Source organism: Myxine glutinosa, chromosome 7, assembly GCF_964187855.1.
Source record: "Myxine glutinosa chromosome 7, kmMyxGlut1.1, whole genome shotgun sequence".
NCBI lineage: Eukaryota > Metazoa > Chordata > Myxini > Myxiniformes > Myxinidae > Myxine > Myxine glutinosa.
In genome coordinates, this window is record NC_136267.1 from 117,149,874 (window position 1) to 117,163,367 (window position 13,494).

The 13,494-nt window shown below is 41.2% G+C and overlaps 1 protein-coding gene across 6 annotated transcripts in view; it reads right to left on the bottom strand.

Annotated features, from left to right (window-relative positions):
• The window catches only part of LOC137431527 (E3 ubiquitin-protein ligase NEDD4-like), a 274,005-nt gene that overhangs the window by 207,664 nt on the left and 52,847 nt on the right, over positions 1-13,494 (bottom strand). The gene's annotated exons all lie outside the window — the stretch shown is intronic.

Below are 13,494 nucleotides of genomic sequence, written 5' to 3' on the forward strand. Positions count from 1 at the left end.
CCCCCTAGTGAAACTTAAGATTCGCTGACCGGTAATATTTGTAAGAACATGATATTGATGTCATATAAACAAGTAACCATGGACTGAAAATGCTGCTAATTGCATATGTGCAAGTTTACATGTACATGAAATGAAATAAAAGAATGTCGTGTTTAAGTCACTCAGAGTCCGTTTCAATTGCCACACTGTATGGGTTGTGACACACTCCGTTATTACAGGTACACGCAGCTATGCACTTCAAGTTCTTGGCCCTACAAGAGCATCTGGCAGTTGCACAATTTTTGCACTTGCAGCCGACTATGTCTGTGAACTCGTTTGGCAGAGGATCGTCCACACTGACGTGTGGGTGTAGTCTCCTCGTAGCATTCTCGTACCATCCACTTCCAATGGGCGACTCGATTTCAGGGATTGGTACATCTGCCTGGTACCGCACCTGAGCCTGGTGGTGGGCGTGTTTGATGTGTTGCTCAAGACATTTTCGAGTTGGCGGAAGCTTTTCTTGGTCTTTGGTGCCCTTTTGAAACATGCGGTATCGCACATCGTTGATGTTAGTTTCGTCCGAAGCTGGTGAGTAAATGCGGCAGAAGAACTCTTCCACACTCCATATGGTGGATTCTGACAGTGTGCCACGTCCGAGGTCATTAAGCAATGCTCCGTGTTGCTGGAATACCTTCCATGTCGTCTTTTTCCCGTGTCCACTTGGTTGACTGTGTCACATCCTGTAACCGCATGGTACGCCAGGATGTTAAGCTGCATGGTCGGTGTCAACTGTATGTTGTGAACAGCCACATAACGCCGTTGCTGCCTTGTGCCAGCTCTCATCCAGAGCTCTCCACTTAATTGTCCCGCGAAGTGTGTGAGCAGTACCAATACGTCGGTGTCCCTGCACGAGACTATGATCCGTTCGTATCCATCCATATAGGCCGCCTTGGCATGCACTATTATACGTGTATCGGCCTCCTCGTGAGATGATTGCAGCTGTTCAACATCAGACCCAGTGACGATGCTACTTTGGTTTCTTCCTCAAACCCACCTGCAGTGATCGACTCACAAGTGGGTCGGCTCTTTTTTGCCTCCAACATCATTTGATCGCTGAGAAAGTTGGTCAGATTTGCCTTGTTTTCTGGTAAGTCCATGAACTGCTTCCAGTTGGCAGGGAGTGGAATCTCTCTGCTGTCGATCTTGTGCCGGATAGAACGTACTCGCCCCTCTCTCCTTTCCCGGGTCCCAGACTTGATTGATGTCATACGATATCGATCGAAAACCACATCGACTCTTGAGCAGTGCTGATTGAAATGACTGAACACTGATGCATTGAAGACATCAGCCAGATCTCCAAATGACTTTGCCCCCGTTGGTTTTCCAATGGCTTGTACCAATGCCTGACCATCAATGATAAAACATGTCTTAAGCGAAGACACTGGCAGGACCTCGACAGTTACTCCACCCTCCAAGATCTTCCCAAGCGCAGCTTTATTCGTAGGACGTAGGCTTCCTGCCGTGTCTGCCAATGAGAGTGGTACCGGTGTTAGTTCATGACTCAGAATACTTTTAAGGTCTATATCACGTCCGGAGTCCTGTGCCACAAGAAGCCGCTGGAACAGAAGCCTGTCTGCTTTGATGGTTTGACGCTTTTGACTAGCATCCTTCATCTTTTCTAGTGTGTACATTGTCGTCAGTGTAGGACTCTGTGACTGTTTCAATTTTACATGAAAGCCGACGTCTTGTTTGCAAATCCGTGATTCCACAAATTCTTTGATCTTCGATTCTCCATGGGTTTCAGCGGTCAGTAAAGCATACTTGATGTTTTCAGGGGCAACATCCATTGTCATCAGACAGGTCAACTCGTCGCCTAAGTTGCTCTCACTGTCAAATATTTGGAATCGTGAGAACTGTTCCTGTAGCTTTTGAACATCTTCTCTGTCCCTCTTTCATTCTTAGTGGTTATGGTACAAATATGTACGGATTATGTATATTTAATTGATATTATATTTGTATAGATATTCATTACGATTTGAAAATGAATAAACAAGAAATATGTAATAAAAAAAAGCAAAGCAAATCGTACGCTGTGGTGGGAATGTAACGATCGTTAAACCATGGTACAGCCGACTGTTGCAACAACATTTATGGGGGGTGGGTTATGTTTGTTGTAATTAATCAGTCTTATTCACAGTTGTAAACCAAATATTGTCTGTTACTGTTATGTGAGGGAATAATAATGAATGATTTTGATACCTAAAACATATGCATGGGATGTTTATTTGTGAAGTTATTGCAATTTTTGTTATATGTTTACGGTGAAACCGAAATAATTATTCGGCATTTTTTTGTATTTTTTGCCATTCTTTGTAAAATTTCCCGATATTATAGTATAAACCAATATTTTTACAATGTGTATTGTTATTCTGCTCATTTTGACACCAAAAATAAGTTTGTAACTGAATTATTGGTCATTTTATTGACATTTTTGTATTTTTGAGAAAATCAGATATTTCGCGATTGACCTCTTTCACAAAATAACCCACTGTGAGGTCCCAAATCAAAATATCAAGTGTCATCCAGGCTAATATTGCTCAGGAGGTGTCATGGTTCAATCCTAGCATGGGTGACAGCTTGTAACAAACAGTTACCCCTCATGTAATTTTTTGAGATTATATTCCTAGTCTATATGTACAGTCACGTGAAAAAGTAAGTACACTCCATGTAAAGTTTTGACTTTTTCAACATATTTCAACATACAGCTATTTGATCTTCATTTCAACAATATTGATAGATAAAGGTGATATAATATAACAAATATCATGAAACATTTACATTTTGTAGTCCATTGTATAATTTAAATAAACATAAATGCAAATTTCGCATGTGGAAAAAGTAAGTACACCCTTGGCTCTAATCGGTGGTATTGCCCCCATTGGCAGAAACAACCTCAAGTAGGCGTTTCTTATAACTGTCTACCAGTCTCTGACATCGACTGGGAGAAATTTTTGCCCACTCCTCCATGCAGAATTCTTTCAGCTGTGCAATGTTTGAGGGGTTTCTTGCATGCACAGCTCGTTTCAAATCCCCCCACAACATCTCGATGGGATTTAGATCCGTGCTTTGACTTGGCCATTCCAGAACCCTCCATTTATTTCTTTTCAGCCATTCCTTGGTGGATTTACTGGTATGTTTAGGGTCATTGTCATGTTGCAAGGTCCACCTTCGGTTGAGCTTCAACTTTCCGACAGATGGCCTCACATTATCCTCAAGCACCCTCTGGTACAATGAAGAATTCATAGTGGATTCTATGATGGTGAGCTGCCCAGGCCCTAATGCAGCAAAGCTACCCCAAATCATAATATTTCCACCACCATGCTTTACAGTTGGGTATGAGGTTCTTGTGGTCAAATGCTGTCTTTGGTTTTCGCCAAACATGTCTTCTGGTACTGTGGCCAAATAGCTCTACCTTTGACTCATCTGTCCAGAGCACATTGTTCCAGAAGTGCTGGTCTTTGCCTAGGTGTTCATTGGCAAACTTTAGTCTTGCCCTGATGTTCTTTCTGGACAGCAAAGGTTTCCTCCTGGCACGCCTCCCTTGCAGATCAAATTTGTGCAGCCTCTTTCTAATGGTAGACTCGTGCACTTTGACATCAACAGTGGCAAGAGCTACATGTAGGTCCCGTGATGACATTCTGGGGTTCTTAGAGACTTCTTTCAGCATCTTGCGGTCTGCTCTCAGGCTGAACGTGCTGGGGCGGCCTGGCCTCAATAAGTTGGCAGTTGTTTGGAATCTTCTCCACTTGTAGATGATCTTCCGGACAGTCAAATGATTGATTTCAAATTGTTTGGAGATCTTTTTAAATCCCTTCCCAGACTCGTAGGCATCTATAACCTTCTTTCTGAAGGCCTCAGAGAGCTCTTTTGATCTCGGCATTATGACGCCGCACACTTTAACCACAAAGAGCAAACCAAACTAAATATCTGAGGTTTAAATAAGACAGGTTCCTCCAAGATCCTCTCTAACGATGTTCTAATCATTTGCACCTGAGCTGGTGCACCTGATTCTAATTTTAGGTGTTTGAAGTCGTGATAAATGTAGGGGTGTACTTACTTTTTCCACATGCAAAATTTGCATTTATGTTTATTTAAATTATGCAATGGACTACAAAATGTAAATGTTTCATGATATTTGTTATATTATATCACCTTTATCTATCAATATGGTTGAAATGAAGATCAAATAGCTGTATGTTCAAATATGTTGAAAAAGTCAAAACTTTACATGGGGTGTACTTACTTTTTCACGTGACTGTAGCTTATGGCTGCTTGGCTGCATTATTTTCTGGGGGCGCAGCTGAGCAGCTGATGCAATGCCCCCTTACCAGCTAGCGGATACTCAGTTTTCCGACCTCAGAAAGATGACAGGCTGAGTCGACCCGCCTGGTGTTAATTAAACGGCACGATAAGGGCCTTAACTCAAGACCTGAGGATCTTAAGCCAGCCACCTTAACCGTTAAGCAAACACCAGGCTTGAAGAGTCACTGAGTGTGCAGACCCAAGTTTGCCAAGTTTGTGAACATCTATTTCCCCAAAGCAATAAGGGCTTTGAGGGGGAGCAACAGCTGCACCAGATTACGCCAGAGAGCTCCCGATAACTCTGCTCCCAGACTCCTACACAGTTTTGCCTTCAGGTTTGAAATCGACCTCTTGGTATTGTTTGTTCTGTATTCTCTGTACTGTATTATTGGTGAGTGCATGAACTAAGATAAAAACCGTTAAGAAACCTGTGACGTTGGTTTGTTCGATGGTGGTAAGGTTTATAACCTGGGTTATTTACTGATTCATTTATATTTGCTTAGAGCATACTGGTTATTGCTTCATGTAATCCTTCTCCCATGCCATTTAATTGTGAAAGAAAATGTACCTGGACTCAGGTTTGGATTCTGCTCATTGTGATCTCATTTGGTCTCATTTTGTGATTTTGGTATCGTTTGATAAGCTGGCTCAAACCGGCTCAGAGTGCTCGTGATCTATGGTTGCTCGGCCAGATTAGGAAGGTCGCGAGCGCCTGTCGGTGCATCACTCTGTTATTAATTAATGTTGTTCTCCGAACAGAGACAAACGCCATGTCGTCACCGCCTCAACACATTCTGTCGGCGGCTCCCAGAAGAGCTATCTCGTAGCGCTAATTACAAAGATGTAATTTCTGTTACTGTCACAAGTGCATGGAAAGTACAGTTACCAACTGGTTTCACCCTTGCTATGGCATCATAGCAAGCTTGCATACACTTGTTACTGAAAACCTTTCGGTTATAAACCAGATAATGAGCTCCAAACTGAGTGCTGAACGGGCCAGAATTTAGTCCCATTCAGTCAGTGAAACCGAGTTAGTGAAACACGTGAAAATTGGGTGATCACTTCCGTGAACACTCGTTCAATGTACAAACGAACAGCACAGACCTATTCCAAGCAAACTGCTTGACACTTCAACCTTCCTGAACATTTGTTCAGTCACATGGCAGTCTCCAGTACTTCAAAAAGTCGGTATTTCAAAAAAGTGGATCTGGGGTGAATTAACTGGGGTAGAAAAGATCAAGGTTTTAGATGGGGGAAGGTAAGAGATTGTGGTGATCAGCTGGTTTGAAGACCTGGAGGGAGGAGTGGCATTGAATGGAGTGAGGGAGTTTGTTCCAGAGGTGGGAGAAAAGAGGAATGAAAGAGTGAAGGTGAGCAGAGAGTCTTGATTTTGACAGTTTCACCAGAAGAAGGTTGCTGGCAGATCCTGTGCGACCTGAAGGAGTATTTGGGGGACAGAGCACAGAGAGAGCTGGGGGAGCTAGGCTGGAGAGGAATCGGTAGAAGACAGAAAGACCACCAACCTGCCTGCGGTGAGCGAGTGAAAGGCCCTCAGAGTCAGCTTCATCGCGGGAGATTCCAATGACTCTGAAAGCTTTGGTTTCTGTATACTCTTCTTATTTTGTTATTTTGTCTACTCTTCCCCTTTTTCTCTAGCAATTCCCAATTCTCTCTATGTAACTGTGTAGAATAGCATTGCCTGGTAGGAATGGGATCATTGAGCATGACCAACTGGACCTAGTATATAGCCGAGACCTTTTTTTTATCCACAGTCAGCCTGATATGGCCATTTTGTATACATTTCCAGAAAATCCAGGAGAATGCTTGTTCATGGGAGCCCCAATGGCTATTTATCTGCATTCATATGCAACCATCTACAAATGTTATACGTATGTACAATGTATATGCATCACAAATCCTTGCTCATGGGAGCCCCTAGTCATTTAACCGCACTCATATGCAACCGTCTACAAATTGCACATGCATCTACATATTACGTATGCATCGCAAGTCCATGCGCTAGTCGTAGCAGTCCTGAGGGTCATATACCAGAAACTCATACATGACAATCTATAAATTGCATACGCATCGACAAAATATAAGTGGGAGAATTAACGCGTCCATAAGGAAAGGTTCTTTGCAAGTGGTAACTAAGTAAGAAAAGGAAAAATAAATAAATCATAAAAGACAAACCCAGTAAGTACCGAATGTCTGTATCTACACAGATGAAAATGCATTAGTGGAAACGCCATTTTCATTCTGAAGGAGATGCACTCTGGGGTTGGCACAGACCCATGAATTAATCACCCTGACTGTCCTATCACTGGCAAAGTGGGATTGCAACTGCACTATATTCGGAAAAAGGCTTATCTGTCCATCATGGATAACTTCGTCTGGGCTCAAAGCACACTGCGGAACATTTGTGCACAGCAAATAAGTATGGTTACAGAGAAAAATAGCTTTCTGCTGCAAACTGGGAAACAGCCTGAGACAAGAACAACTGCACCCAAGAGTACCAAAAGGTCTGTGAAGGATGGCTCAGTATCCCAGTAAATTGCATCGCTTTGAACGACCGTCGAGAAGTGAGGAGTCAAGTGGTAAGAAAAGGGTTTACAGCAACAGAGAGTCTTGTGCATATATCCAACCTGCTCAATGTAAGCCCTGCAATTGTACTTCATCAATGGAATCGTATAGATTTCAACATTTAATTATTTGTAAAGAAGAGTGTTGGCTGCAATCTCACGACTGACCATTTAGTACAAAATTTATATATGGCCATGGTTAAAATGGCCATAGAGTTCAAAACAATCAAAGGGGTGGTTTTACCATATTAAATTTTGTCAAAATAATAAAAACAAATGTTGGAACAATTTTAGCCAATTGTCCTTCCTGGGATTATTCTTTTCATACAGGCTATACTTCACATAAATGGGCGAGAGAGTCAAATAATTATGTGAATAGGACAACCACGATACTGTCCAATAAACAAAAAAAAGGTAAGTTTTCCATCTACAAGTACCAAGCAAGAAGATGTATTATGTTATGCAGCAGAATAGGCCAGCAAAGGAAACACAGAGCGTAAAAATAATGTCAATAATAATGAATAATAGGAATAGAAAATTGAGTTGTGAGCAAAAAGAAAATCAGACCTTCTTCTGGATAAACAGTTGCATAGGCTCTGTCTATTGGGCAAGAGCTTTGCAGAACTGATCTCAACTTAACGTCTTGTAGGGTTTGACCAGTTCTGACTCCAGGGAGGAGCTTCTGCTCCATGCTGATGAGGGCCAACAAGCACAAAACACATGTCTATGGATGCTGCAGTATCTGCTTACACTTCTCCTTTGTTAGCTTTCCATTGTTTTTTTAACAAGTTTTCCTTCACCAAAGGTTGAGATACAATCCCAGACAGTAACAGAGCCTCCTCCAAGTTTAACGGTAGGCTGCAAACACTATGGTAACGTTCTCCAGGTCTTCGGCATACACACTGGCGTCTTTGATCCAAAAACTTCAAATTTTGATTCATCAGACCTGCCCTCCATTGTTCAGTCACCCAATCTTGGTGCTGCCTTGCAAATGTCAGTCTTTGCACCTTATTCTACGGTCTCAGCAGTGGTTTCTTTGCTGCACCTCTGCCATGGAGACCTTCTGCAATCACCCTTCTGTGCACAGTGATGGACGAGATGTTAATGTTCAGGCCTGCTCTCATTTCATTTGTCAGCTGCTGACTTAATTTTCTTCTATTGTAGAAGCTGAACAACTTCAAGTGCTGGTCTTGCTTTTGGTGAGGTTCTTCTGGGTCTTCCTGGTCTTTTCTTTTCTTGTACCGAGTGCGTTTGTTTTAGGCATTGCAAAGTGTATCTTACACCATTGTAGGAGATCTTCAGCTGTTCTACTATTTTCTTTATAGTGTGCCCTTCTTCTCACGGAGTTTAGATCTTCAGATGCTGCTTTCTGTTGAAAGTTCCTTCCTCGGCGCCATTCTAAACCCGCTCATAGACTTTAAAGAAAGGGAACAAGCTGATGAAAACGAATGTCACATATTCACTAGTTTGTAACTTTTATTGTGGTTTCTTGTAATTAGTATGAATGTAACTGGCATTGATTACTTCAATAATTTATTGTTATTTACTGTATAGAAATCCCCAAACTCTTTCCTTTGTATTTTCTTTGTAGTAAGTGGATACGTATTACTAGCACATGGTAATATATTATTGCAAAGCAAAAGAAAAACTTATTCAATTCCCTAATTTATTTTATACACTTAAAGGTAATCGTGATATTAAATTGACTTTCACATACATTTGGATTATAATCTTCCAATATTGCACACTTCTAACTTCCCACAAATAGTCTGGTGTTGGCTTAGCGGTTAGGGTGCCGGCTTGGGATCCTAGGATCCTGGGTTCGAATCCCGGTCGATCGCTAAATTAACAGCAGGGGGGTTGACTCAGCCTGTCATCCTTCCGAGGTCGGCAAATTGAGTACCAGCTTGCTGGGATGAATGATCCCGGTGTGTACCCCGGTTTAGAATAGGTACACCGTATCCCTGCGCATCATAAGAGGCGACTAAGGGTTGGCACCAGGAAGGGCATCCGGCCATAAAAACATTGCCCCAAACAGGGAACCATGATTGTCATGGGGCCCGCAAGGCTAACCCCTGCTCTAGTGGGGAAAATGGCCTTAAAAACGATCATTCATTCATTCATAACTTCCCACAAATGTGTAATGGAGAATAGCATCACAAAAGTGAAAATAAACCAACCTTTAGCACAGAACTGTAAATGGCCGTTACGTAGCTTCTTTCTGTGAGCCATTAGCTTCTGTTCTGTGCATTCACTGTTACTGCTTCTTTACAGGGGCAGTATGGCTTCTTTGTCCTACATTTGTGATATACTGGTACTTGAGTTATTGTCACCTTCATATAAATGCACTATAATGCTACATATACATATACAAGTACATATACAGTGACTTCAGAAAGTATTCACACACCATCACTTTTTCACATTTTGTTGTGTTAGAGCAAAAATTTAACATGGATTAAATTGAGATTTTTTTGTCACTGATCTACACAATACCCCATGAAGTAGAATTTTCTTTCTAGAAATTTTTACAGAATAATTCAAAATGAAATACAGAAATATCTGATTTGCATAATTATTCAACCCCTGAGTCAATACTTCATAGAAGAGCATTTGGCAGCGATTACAGCTTTGAGTCTTCTTGGGTATGTCTGTATCAGCTTTGCACATCTGGATTTGGGAGTTCCTCCAATTCTTCCATGCAGATTTGCTAAAGCTCTGTCAAGTTGGATGGGGAGCGTCGGTGAACAGCAATCTTCAAGTCTTTCCACAGATTTATCAATGGGATTCAATAGGACTCAGCAATTTAAGAAACCACAATAAACGTTACAAACTAGTGAATATGTGAAATTAGTTCTCATCAGCATGTTTCCTTTCTTGAAAGTCTATGAGCTGATTTAGAATGGCGCCGAGGAAGGAACTTTCAACAGAAAACAATATCTGAAGATCCAAACTCTATGAGAAGAAAAGTACACGACAAAGAAAATAGTAGAACAGCTGACGATCTCCTGCAATGGTGTGTAAATTCATTTTGTTATATGTAATGAAAGTGTATGTCCTTCTCCATCGAAAATAGTGTCTCTCTTTCTCCCATCCAAAATTAATTTTACAGGTTTGCATGCCTGATGGACACCAAAGTTATCCATCAAGAATCATCAGGAATCATCAGGCATCATCAGGCATCATCAGGCATCATCAGGCATGCAAACCTGCAAAAAGTACACGTCTCCTGGTGCCTCTGCACTCACTGCACGCGACCGATTTACGAGTACTAACCCTAACCAATAAATGGTGAAACTGCCAATGCTAAACCAGTGAATGTGTTTACATGCAGAGATGGAGAGAGAGGGCAGCTTCGTATGGGTGGACACTCAAAATCAGAATTGCATTGAGAAATTTATGAAACCTCCCACACACCTTAGGGTGGATAAAAGTGGCGTCGTTCGGGTAAAAACTCAAAATCACAATTGGATTGAGAAACTGATGAAATCTCCCACCCACCTTAGGACCCCCGCTGGGACCACAAAATGTTCCACGGAAAGTTTGGCAGGGCTAGGTGCAAAGCTGAAGAAGTAGTTTGGGGACAGACAGACAGACAGACACGACTCCTTTATTATATAGCTCATGTCTGGTTTTAATTCATGATCCAAATATAAACTGTCATCCTGGTGATTTACAAGCAGGGCATTGTATCAATGAATATTGTAAAATAATGAGTCTGCTGTCCTTCAGAGTGACGTTAAGCTGGCTATGCCAACTTCAAGCATTCACCGGTGATCATTAAAGATCGCACAATGTCTTTTGTAAGAGATACTATGAAATCTACCAGATAGCTAGTTGAGAGGTGGCTTGGTCTGTAATGTATGGATTTCACTGTAATGGGACGGGGTGGAAGTAAAACATGTGCTGATCGTTCTGTGGATCCATCTTGTATACAAAAAAAATACATCTGTCCTTCTGGTGCCCTTTTTGTCCTCCAGACATAACACCTAAGTAATTAAGAAAGAGAATGTGCTTCTTATGAAAAGTGCGCTCGTTAGTCTGTAAATAAAACAAAAATGACGATGTTTTGTTTTCCTTTTCCTCTCTGTATCTGCGATCTCACCGCTTCACACTTCATCACTAAACTTTGTCGGGCCTGCATAAGTAACAGTCTGCTGACAGCATCTAAAATGCAGAACTCTCATTCATTTATTCTGTTATGTCCAGTTTAAAGTCTCATTTCATGCAGGATGACGGAACATTCCGGTGATCGGTACCATTCAGCCAGCCATAGTATCGTTGTTGTTCGCTGGCTATCGCCACTAAGGGATGATTCATTGCCACGTGTACAACATGAAGATTGACTGCCTTTGATGGGGTAAGCATCATCAGGCATGCTTACCATAAAACTGCCTTTAGAGGCCATTTTTCCCAGCAGAGTGGGGGTTGGCCTTTTTTGATCACCTTTTTGAAGCAATGTTTCATGGCCAGATGCCCTTCCTGCCGCCAACCCTGTAAGTCGCCTCTTGCGACACGCAGGGAATTACCAGTGAACTGGTACTCGATTTGCCGACCTCAGAAGGATGACAGGCTGAGTCAACCCCCCTGGCATTAATTCAGCAATCAACTGGGATTCAATCCGAGGATCCTAGGATCCCAGGTTCCCAAGCCAGCACCCTAACCGCTGAGCCAACACCAGGCTACATTCTTACCATAGTTTTAACCATAATTTAAATGTGTGACATCAATACCGGAAGTCACTGTATCTGTCACTCTGTGGAAGGAAGATTACTTCTGTTTTCATCCACAGAAACCAAAAGTAAGTTCCAAGAACATTCCTGATCTGACTATTATTTTATCCTAATGGGAAGACGAAAGTCAACATGCTCATTTTGCATCACAAAATATCTGTCTTTTTTTGCTTTACAACATCCTCACAGCACAGCGGTTTTGGTGCCTGGTTCCAGTCCTCGTGATAGTAATCCTGAAATGGCAGTATCATCACCCAAACACCTGCTGAAAGGGCAGACGTAATGAAATTTAAGGTTATTGTTCGTCCTGTTGTTTTATCTCGTCAGTCCCAAACAGTTATCCAATAATTACTTGGAAATTGAAGGTTTGCAAGTACGTATATTAATTTCCTGGGTATAGTTTTTTCCTGTCAGTCGCCTACAGGTTGCAATTCTGGACCGATCTTCCCAAAAATTAACCAACTGATAGAGCTAGTCAAAATATAGAAGCCTGTTATTTTTGACGTTAGATGGTCCAGTTCGCATAATTTTCATCTGATTGACTCGAAATTTGAACAGGCTTTGCACATTGAGTAACTGATCCTCTTGAAGTAATAAGGCCAAACAAAGGTCAAGATCACCGTATTCAGCTCTGCTGTTGGCATTTCCCCCTCACTTTCAGTTGTTCCTCTTGTTTTGTTATGGCCTGACACATTATGTGTTCTAGCTCCTCCATGAGCCTAGAATCTGTATAAAAATAATAAAATAAAATAAGAGAGCATATAAAGTCAACTTTTTCCATCCTGTTGACTTGATATTTGAACAGAATTTGCATATCGAGTCAATAAATTGGTTCATCAAAAATCAGAACGATCGATTTTGCCGTTTTGACAAAGGTTTTCGGGACAACAATTTCACTCCATTAAAATCAAAAGGGACTTTGTGATATTATTGCAATACATATTTTTTTAAGATATCAAGTTGTAACTTACCCAGCTTATTTGTACGTAAATGTGTAGTACATGTGAGGAAATTTTAAGGAAATTTAGTCAAAGGACAAGGTAAATAGTGAAGGTGAAGGCCATCCAAAACAAGTAAAACACCTATTAGAAAAATGTATCACCCAAATTTGAGTTAGAAAATGTATCAACCAAATTTGGTATGCACAATATTCAATCATGTAAAATACTTGGTAGTATGTATCATTGTCTAAATTACGAAATCGCTGTTTCCATGGCAACTATCGTTTATTTGGATTTTGCAAGTATCATGCATGCTATGCACGATATCTTCCATCTTTTGGTTGCTGTTTCCAATTTGTAGTTTTATGAAAGTTGTTGATTGAACAGTTTGAATTGAGAATTGTTAAAAAGTGTTAGAGGTGTTCCAGTATGACTGTGCACGAGCAACTTCCGAGTTACGTTCCAGTTTGTAGCAAATTTATTGGTAACAAACATGTCACCAATAAAAGTTGAACTTAAATCTTGAAATTGTTGTGGCAGTTCTTCTTTGCCTCCACCACCAAAGGTGGATGGAGGTTATGCTTTCACCTCTGTCTGTCTGTTTGTCTGTGAACAAGATATCTCAGAAAGTTGTGGACGGATTCGGACGAAATTTGGTGGAGAGGTAGCATATGTGACACAGACGAAATGATTAGATTTTGTTGAAGATCCGGATTCGGATCCAGCTAGTATAATTTTTTAAGTGATTCTTCACCATTGGAAGATAGGGCCAAGAATGATATATAGCAGGATACTGTATCTCAAATTTTTTTTAGATGGATTCGGACAAAACTTGGTGGAAAGGTTGCGTATGTGACAAGAATCGATTCCATTTTGGTGAAGATTTGAATCTGGATC